General features: G+C 46.7%; 1 long non-coding RNA gene across 1 annotated transcript; it reads left to right on the plus strand.

Moving 5' to 3' along the window:
• The first annotated feature begins 4,922 nt into the window (after window positions 1-4,922).
• LOC134527139 (uncharacterized) lies at window positions 4,923-7,336 on the plus strand. The gene is made up of 2 exons (XR_010074094.1): window positions 4,923-5,176; window positions 6,734-7,336. It is a non-coding gene; the product is annotated as an uncharacterized LOC134527139 (long non-coding RNA).
• Window positions 7,337-7,623: the final 287 nt, after the last annotated feature.

The following is a 7,623-nucleotide window of genomic DNA, read 5'->3' on the forward strand; positions in this document are numbered from 1 at the left end:
CCACCTCCTCACACAAGTCTTGCACGACTACTGCGGACACACTACTGTTCAATTCCTGCGTACTCACCAGGATCTCAGCATGCCCCAGCATCCGCCCGGTGTGTGTGGTGGTGGCCAGGCGCAGCTCGCCGCTGCCCGGACGCAACGCGCCTGCGGGCACGAACGCGGGGCGTACGAACACGTCGCTCGCTCCGGTGTCGACGAGCATGGCAGCTGGCCGGCCATTCACCTCCACGGAGATGCGGAACAGGTTGTCCCGCGGGCGGCCCAGCTGTCCCAAGGTCGGGAGGGCGCGCACCCCGCCAGGCGCGGGGTTGATGGTCTGTGCGGGGGGAGGGGGCTCTAATCCCGGCCCCCCCGGGGGCCGTTTCCCGACTGGGCCGGGCTGGTGCACTGTGGCGGAGGTGGTACCACGTGCGTCTCCTGGCGCGGCGGTGTGGCGGGTCGCGCCGCCCGGAATCCCCGCGGGCACTCGCTGTGCCAGTGACGTTCGCCACGCGGGCATCCCAAGCGACACAGGGGGACTTGCTCCCGTGCTCCGGCGTCCCGCGGTCGCTCCGCTCGCCAAGTTGGCGGTGCCTCGGTGGCTCGTAGTCCTCGGTGTTGGTGTGAGGGTGAGTCCCGTAGTGCGGCGTTCCGCCGGGCTTCTGGTGGGCTGTCACCCCCTCGGGTGCTCGTGGTCGGGCCGCGCTTGCAGGCTCTCTGGAAGTTGCGTTCCGTCTCGCGTGCTTCCTGCACGTACTCCGCTACACCGCCGGTGTGGCAGCGACGCAGGAAGGGCTGCAGCTCGTCCCTCACTAAGCCCGTGATGATGGGCAGTGCCCCGGACAGGGGAGTGCCGGGCGAGATGCGGCGAAACAATTGTAGTTTAGTGGCGATGAACGCCTCCACTGCCTCGCTGTCCTTCTGCCAAGCCCCATAGAATGAGGCGGAACACTCGACGAGGGGCGATCCTGTGTCGAACCGGTGTCGGAACGTGTCCGTAAACTCGCCCCATGGCATGGCAAACCTGCCCCACATGCTCCACCAGCTCCGAGCGGTCCCTCGCAGCTGCTCACTGACCCGCTCTGCCCACTCCGATTGGTGCGTCCGGCACCCGGTCAGGCACGCCTCGCACTGCGTCAGGAATTTCCCTGGGTCCTCGTGCGGGGCTCTGGCGAACTCTGGCAGTCGCTCTGCGGGGCGGCAGGGCTCGTGCCAGGTCTTCCAGGCCGGGCCACACGCACTTGGCCTCGGTGATGTCCAGCGCGTGCGTCGCGCGGCCAGGGTGCGAGCTCCAGTCGCTGGCGTGGGTGGTTGGGGGGGCGGTGATGGCCGGGGTGGTACGGCTCGGTAGGGGTGTGTGGTCCACCGGTGGTGTTCGCGCCTGTAATTCTGTCTCCGTGCTGTCGTGCCACGGTTCTATGAGCGCTTCGACCTTGATTGCCGGCAAGTTGTAATCCGGTGCGCATTTACATGTCTGTAGAGGGTTCGCTTTCCCCGTTACCAGGTCCCTGCCCTGTGGCCAGTAGCAGACTCGACAGGTGTTCATCTTGAGTCTGTCTGCCATTGCGTCACGCGGCGCGTCGGTGTTGACAGTCGCTTCGTGCGCGCACGTGGCTCTGTTTACAAACAGACTCCCGATGAATGGAGAGGGGTGAGGGGGGTTGGCACGCGCACTGATTCGGGCCGCTGGCCAAGAGGCGCCCGGACAGCCGCACAAAAGGGAGAGCCGAGACTGGCCACTGCGAAGGGGGGATGCGGATAGCCGTGTGTAGCGGCGGCCGAGAGCGCCCGGACAGCAGCACAAAGCGGAGAGCGCGAGGATGTGAAGATGGTTAGGGGGGGGGGGGGTGCGGGCGAGGATGTTCGCTGAAGACCTAAAGAGGGGGGGTGGGGGTGAAAGTGAAAGTTGGCGAGGGTCGGCGCGGGCGGTGACGCGCGCTTCCCGGTGGTCCCTTTGTCGCTGCCCTCCTGTGTGCCAAATTCCACTGCGCGCGTCCAAAATAGCCGTCTTCTGTCCCCTTTGTCTGATTTTCGGCTGTAGTTATGCCCAACGCAAGGGCGCCATTTGCCGTCACCCGACCTATGTGAAAGGTCCGGGGGGTACCTGACGGGCGCTACGGGCGTCGCGATGCTCTGGTTGTCCGGAGGGGCGCCAGGCTAGCGGGCTGCTAGGCCGTTGGTGTGGGGTCGTGGGTACTCTGCCCCCGCGTGCCCCGCCAGGTACACGGCTTGAATGTAACCTGAATGGTTCTACGCTTGACTGTGAAGGCCGCTCGGACGTGTGGAGGACGGGGAATTACGGAAAATTAGTGTACACGAGTTGGCGAGAATACGTTTAATTTGCGAGTTTCACCGGGGGTCCATGTGGGTACACGGTACACTCTACAAGTCCGCTCCGCGGTTCATTCTCGCTACAAAAATTCTCACCAACACTAACACAGAAAACACTACGCGACACTGATGGTTACCGCGGCAGTCTCGCGGGACGCGGGTCGATGCTCGCTGGAGACGGCCAGCGCCGAACATTAACGGGTGCAGGGGGGGCTCTATGAGCGGGCTCCTAAATTAGGCGAAACACTTACGTGAGTGATACGATCTGTCGCACGGTATCACTATGAAGACGGTCGGGATAGGCCCGGTTCCGTAAAATACGCGCCGAGTCGACGTGGGCAGCTATGAATTAATGAGGTTTAAATTTAAAGATTTAGTATAGAATAAAAATTAATAAAATGAAAGAAACTTGGATGCTGCCCACGGACACACGTCTGTTCCCGGCGCGGAGTGGTTCGAGACTGCCGGACATGGCCGCCTCACAAGGAAGAGAAACTTTCTCTTCTTTGTGAGTCGACGTCAAAAAACATATATTAATTTAATTTACTATATTACCAGTTAAAACATGTTCCAGGTGCCCAATTAAAATGTAGCACCTGGTAATTGGGTGCTTAAGGCTTAACAATAGTTTTAATGTATTTAATTATTTAAAATGTGACATCAAGTTGGCGACTGTATTTATCAACATATTGTCTCACTGTGAGCTGTAATAGTTGGATTTCTTCTAATCTGACACGATCCTAGTCACGGACATTTTAATTAAGGCCAGTGGCCGCGGTGACTTTTAATAAGGTTTGTTGTCTATTGGGGTCACGCCCGGGACGCTCGCCTGACTCAATCCGGCTGGGCAAGGGGCGCGCTCCGAAAACGGGATACGGTACTGGCGGTGCGGAGCACGGGCTTAAAGGCCATGGTCGGTACGACGTCACCTTATGAAGTTATATGGGAAATTGTTTGGACAGCCTAAGGTTCACCCGCTTAGATCGACATGCCCGAACAGTTCCGAAGTACGTTCCTCGATCGGGTAACTTCGGTAGTAGAAAAGCGCGGGCTACAGCTTTTGAACGTGAACAATGACATCGTTTTTTGAGCTAGCAAGAGATAAATTGCAAAATTGTACCAAAATTGATAAATATAACACTATTCCGGGATATGTAGACAGTGAAACCGGTTATAACAATTTATTTGTTGCCTTAAAAAGTGCAGGTTACTTGTTCTCAGAAGTAGTGCAGCACAGGAGCAATTCAAAATATTAGATTTAATTTTCTATAGAAGACGAAGCAGGCAACATTAAAATGTTGATCTTGCTTGGTTCAAATCCTCAACCCTTATATCTGTCAATGAAGGAAATGAATTGAGCTTTCAGCTTGGTAACCTCTAGATCATTACAAAAAAATGAAGGGCTATAAAATGCAAATGATATGACAGAATGTATGGGTGAAGTAACGTAAGAACTCTGAGAAAACCAACTAACCACTGCAATGTTTGCTATGTCCCCCACTATCAAAAGATCCATTAATGACCTTGCTGAGAATCAAACCCAGAGCACTTTGGTGACAGAAAAGTGAGCACTTAAACACAGAGACCTAATGTTTGCCTCTAATGACCACATTTATAAGACCACAAACCAAATGCTTTTTACCTTTTCCCCCATTAATTTAATTACCTTACCTTTACAGATCATGAGCAGCAGGTAATGATTAGTATACTGAATTAAGTCTTTGAAATTAAGGGCTTCTTATGTGTAGGAATGTTTGCAATTTTTGAAACAGCCCTTTTCGGAATTTTATTATTCTACTACTGTTAAAAGTCTCTTTTCTACAAATTTGCTTTGTTCTCTGTTACTAATTATTATTAATGTAGGGCATCCTCCATTCATTGCATATCTTTAGTGAACATATTATATTATATTTTATCATTCCCCTCGCTGGTTCTGTATGTTCAACTACAGCTGATTCATTTGTGTCGTTATATTTTTAATTATTTATTTGTTTATTTATTTCCATAGTTTTCCATGGCAAACAATGCAAAACTTCAATGGCGTTTATCCAAAAATTAGAAGTAAATCATATTTGGAAGGTTTGCTATGTAACAAATCATTATTTAAAAATTTATTGTAATGTTTAAATTCAAGAAAAGTTTTCTGATGTATGTTCTGAGAAAAAGAAACATTTACGGAAGCTTACTGTAACACCAAAAATGAAGTATGATGTTACTGATATCATTTGTGTTTGATATAATTATTAGTGTTAAATGTGCATTTGCAGTGCTAATATCACAAGAGTCTAGCGACAGCAATGCTACCGTCCTGCAACTGGCATCAAATGCCGATCCTCTCCGAAGTTGGCCGATCGGGAGCGCCTACCCCTTGGATGTTTGATTTCCAAGTATCTTTAATGTAACTATCCTAACCAAATCAACCGTCCACAAAGTTTTAAAGTATTTATAATGTAGCTAACCTAACCTAATTGACCATTAGTTATGTCCTTATCTGAAAATTACAATTTAATTAATAAATTTACTTTTATTTGCATTCATTATTCAAATATATTTATTACTTTTGAAATTATACGTGCTCGTATTTATTTTTACAAGTACAAAAAAAATTCGCACCTGCCGGGGTTCGAACCGGCAACCTTACTATTAGTTGATAGCGCCGCTAAGCGCTCAGCCACGAGGCCATATTTGACAAAAAAAAGTTTCAGATGACATATATGGTCGTGCCGCCGGCCCCGGAACGAGCGTGAGCGATGCGGCAGCCGGCCCCGGAACGAGCGTAAGCGGTGCGGCAGTTGCAGGAAGGTAGTTGCTGTCGCTAGACTCTTCTCTAATACAAGATCCCGTTCACATACAAGCATAGGTAAGTGTGATAACTAAAATGAAGTATGACGATTTAAGAGTTAAATGTTATGTTTAATCTCTTTCCCTAACAGTTTGATGAATATTTTAAGTGCAAATGTGCAGTTTGTAGTTGTTATGTTAGATATAATTTTTATTTAACAGGCTAATGTGCATTGTTTTATGAATAATAGTGTTGTAACAAACTGCCAGATTAAATTGTTTTGTTCCAAAATAGAGCAATGCTCTTTGGAACATTGCAGAAAATAAAATTTTAAGAATTACAGTCTAGCACAAATATTAATGTAAATCAGCTCCAAGACTTAGTTGTAAATGTGAAATTAGGCCATGTGATTACAATCTTCTAGCATTAAAGGTCTAGTAAGCCTACCTACATTTGTATGTTAAATAATCCAAGTTCATGAACATTTAAACAAATTGCTGCAAATATTTGAGTTCAATGAACGGATTCAAATAATAAATTATAGGTTGAAAGATAATCTAGTAATGAAGCCAATAGTATTATTAATTAAAATCTTGTCTGTAATCTCAGAAGTCAGAGAAGTTGAACCCTCATGCAAAACCCAGAGCTGGTTGGCAATAATTTTTTTTATTTATTAATCTATTTTGGGATTTTTTTATTATCAAAGATTGATTAATTTACATTGATTGATACGAAACATATACAAGAACTTCAGAATACAGATTTTCCTTCATATCGAAATATTTTTATTTAAAAAAAATTATTTTCTTTTGTTGATAATACACTTGACGTCGTCCGGGCCTGCGGCCCCCTTTCGAATCCGAAATGCCACCGCCCAAACACCTCCATCCTCTGTTCATATTCAAACCTCCCGCCAGCGAGTGCGTGTGTGTGTTGGTAGCCCGGCAAGAGGGCGCTTAGCTGCAGTGCGCCGCACCCCTATTTATAATTAATATTATTGTAACCTTTTCTTTTCGCCCCTAAAATAGTGTCATGACGATTCAGTAAGTCAGTGCCTTTTGTTTTATTAATATGTTATATTATTGTAATAAAGTACGTGCAAGCACGGCCACGAACGGTCCCTAGCGGGCAACGACGGAACCAACACATAACTTTATTCAAACTATATTTTATCACATAAGTAATTATTACAGACGGTCTGGTCATGGATGTGTATCTGGTAATTTTATAAAGAGTGCCATGTTTCCTGCCGCAAGCCCTTGTCTCACCCCAGTCTCCTTCTTCTGCCGGCCGAGAGCGGACGTCTCTGCAGACACCCCGAGGACATCACCGTTGTCTCACCGATAAGTAGTTCAGTTCAGTTGATTTATTCAAATAGTTTTCTCTTCATCCTCGGGGCCTCTCTCGGTCGGTGGGGCTGTTTAATTAGTGATTTATATACTCTCCGGAGTTTTTAACCACTTGTGTTCTAAGTAAAGGCTTGAGGCAACCACGTGTGTGGTCTGCCTCCTCAACTAAACCGATTCGTGCCTCGGGCGTTTTTTTTAACAGTATCACGGAAGGATTGTATGAGGGTGTGTAACGTGTAAGTAAATAAAACCAACTTAATTGAATCACGTGTCTTTGTGTTCGTAGGGGGCCCTGTGGGTCCTTAACCCAGTCAGCTGCGTGTGGGACCCCCTAAGAGCCCACTACGGTTAAGTATAAGCGTGCCCGACGCTGAGAGCGGGCTCGGGTAGGGACAGGTGCTGAATTAGGTATCAGGAGGGCTAATATCTCACCGCACACGGGCCACGTAACGCCCTGAGTAAGAGCATCTAGCCGGGTCCACGTGCCCACTCACGTGGTGGTGCCCATTATTTACACCAATAATTCAAATCGTAACACCGGTACGCCCTCACACTTATTGGAATTGGCTCTAGAATATAATAGTGAATAATCTGTACTTGTCTATGATTTGTTTTTTTATGTAAGTGTATATAGTGGTGTTTTTTTTATGGTTGTTGGCTAGTGTTATGTATGTATGTGCACTATATGCAAATGGTAGTTCTGATAGTATATGTTCATAATAACTAATATACTGATATCAGAATAGCTCAAAATTGGTCTGTATTGTACATATATTAATACTTTATAAGATATGTATTGAAATATTATTTGAGTTAAGGAAAATTGTTACTGTAGAGTGTAGATGATTGATTGATTATTGAAAAAAAAATTCCTTGTGACAACCATTAATAATTTTTACTGCTTTTTATTAATCCTTCATAAAAATTCACAAGTCACCATGGTTACCATCTTCCAGCCACAAAACAAATATTATCAGCGATTTTAAAATACACCAATAAATATTATCAGTGATTTTAAAATACATCAAATAAACTCTCTCGCTGCATTCATGAAATCATTGCTTATTTACATTGGCCAGCCAAAGAGTAGATAAAAAAAAGCTGTTCTCCACAAGCCTGAAACAAAAAAGAAATCAAAGTTAAATGATTTATATTGTACTAAAGAGAAATGAAACT

This window comes from Bacillus rossius, chromosome 1 (assembly GCF_032445375.1).
Source record: "Bacillus rossius redtenbacheri isolate Brsri chromosome 1, Brsri_v3, whole genome shotgun sequence".
In the NCBI taxonomy this organism is placed as follows: Eukaryota; Metazoa; Arthropoda; class Insecta; order Phasmatodea; family Bacillidae; genus Bacillus; species Bacillus rossius.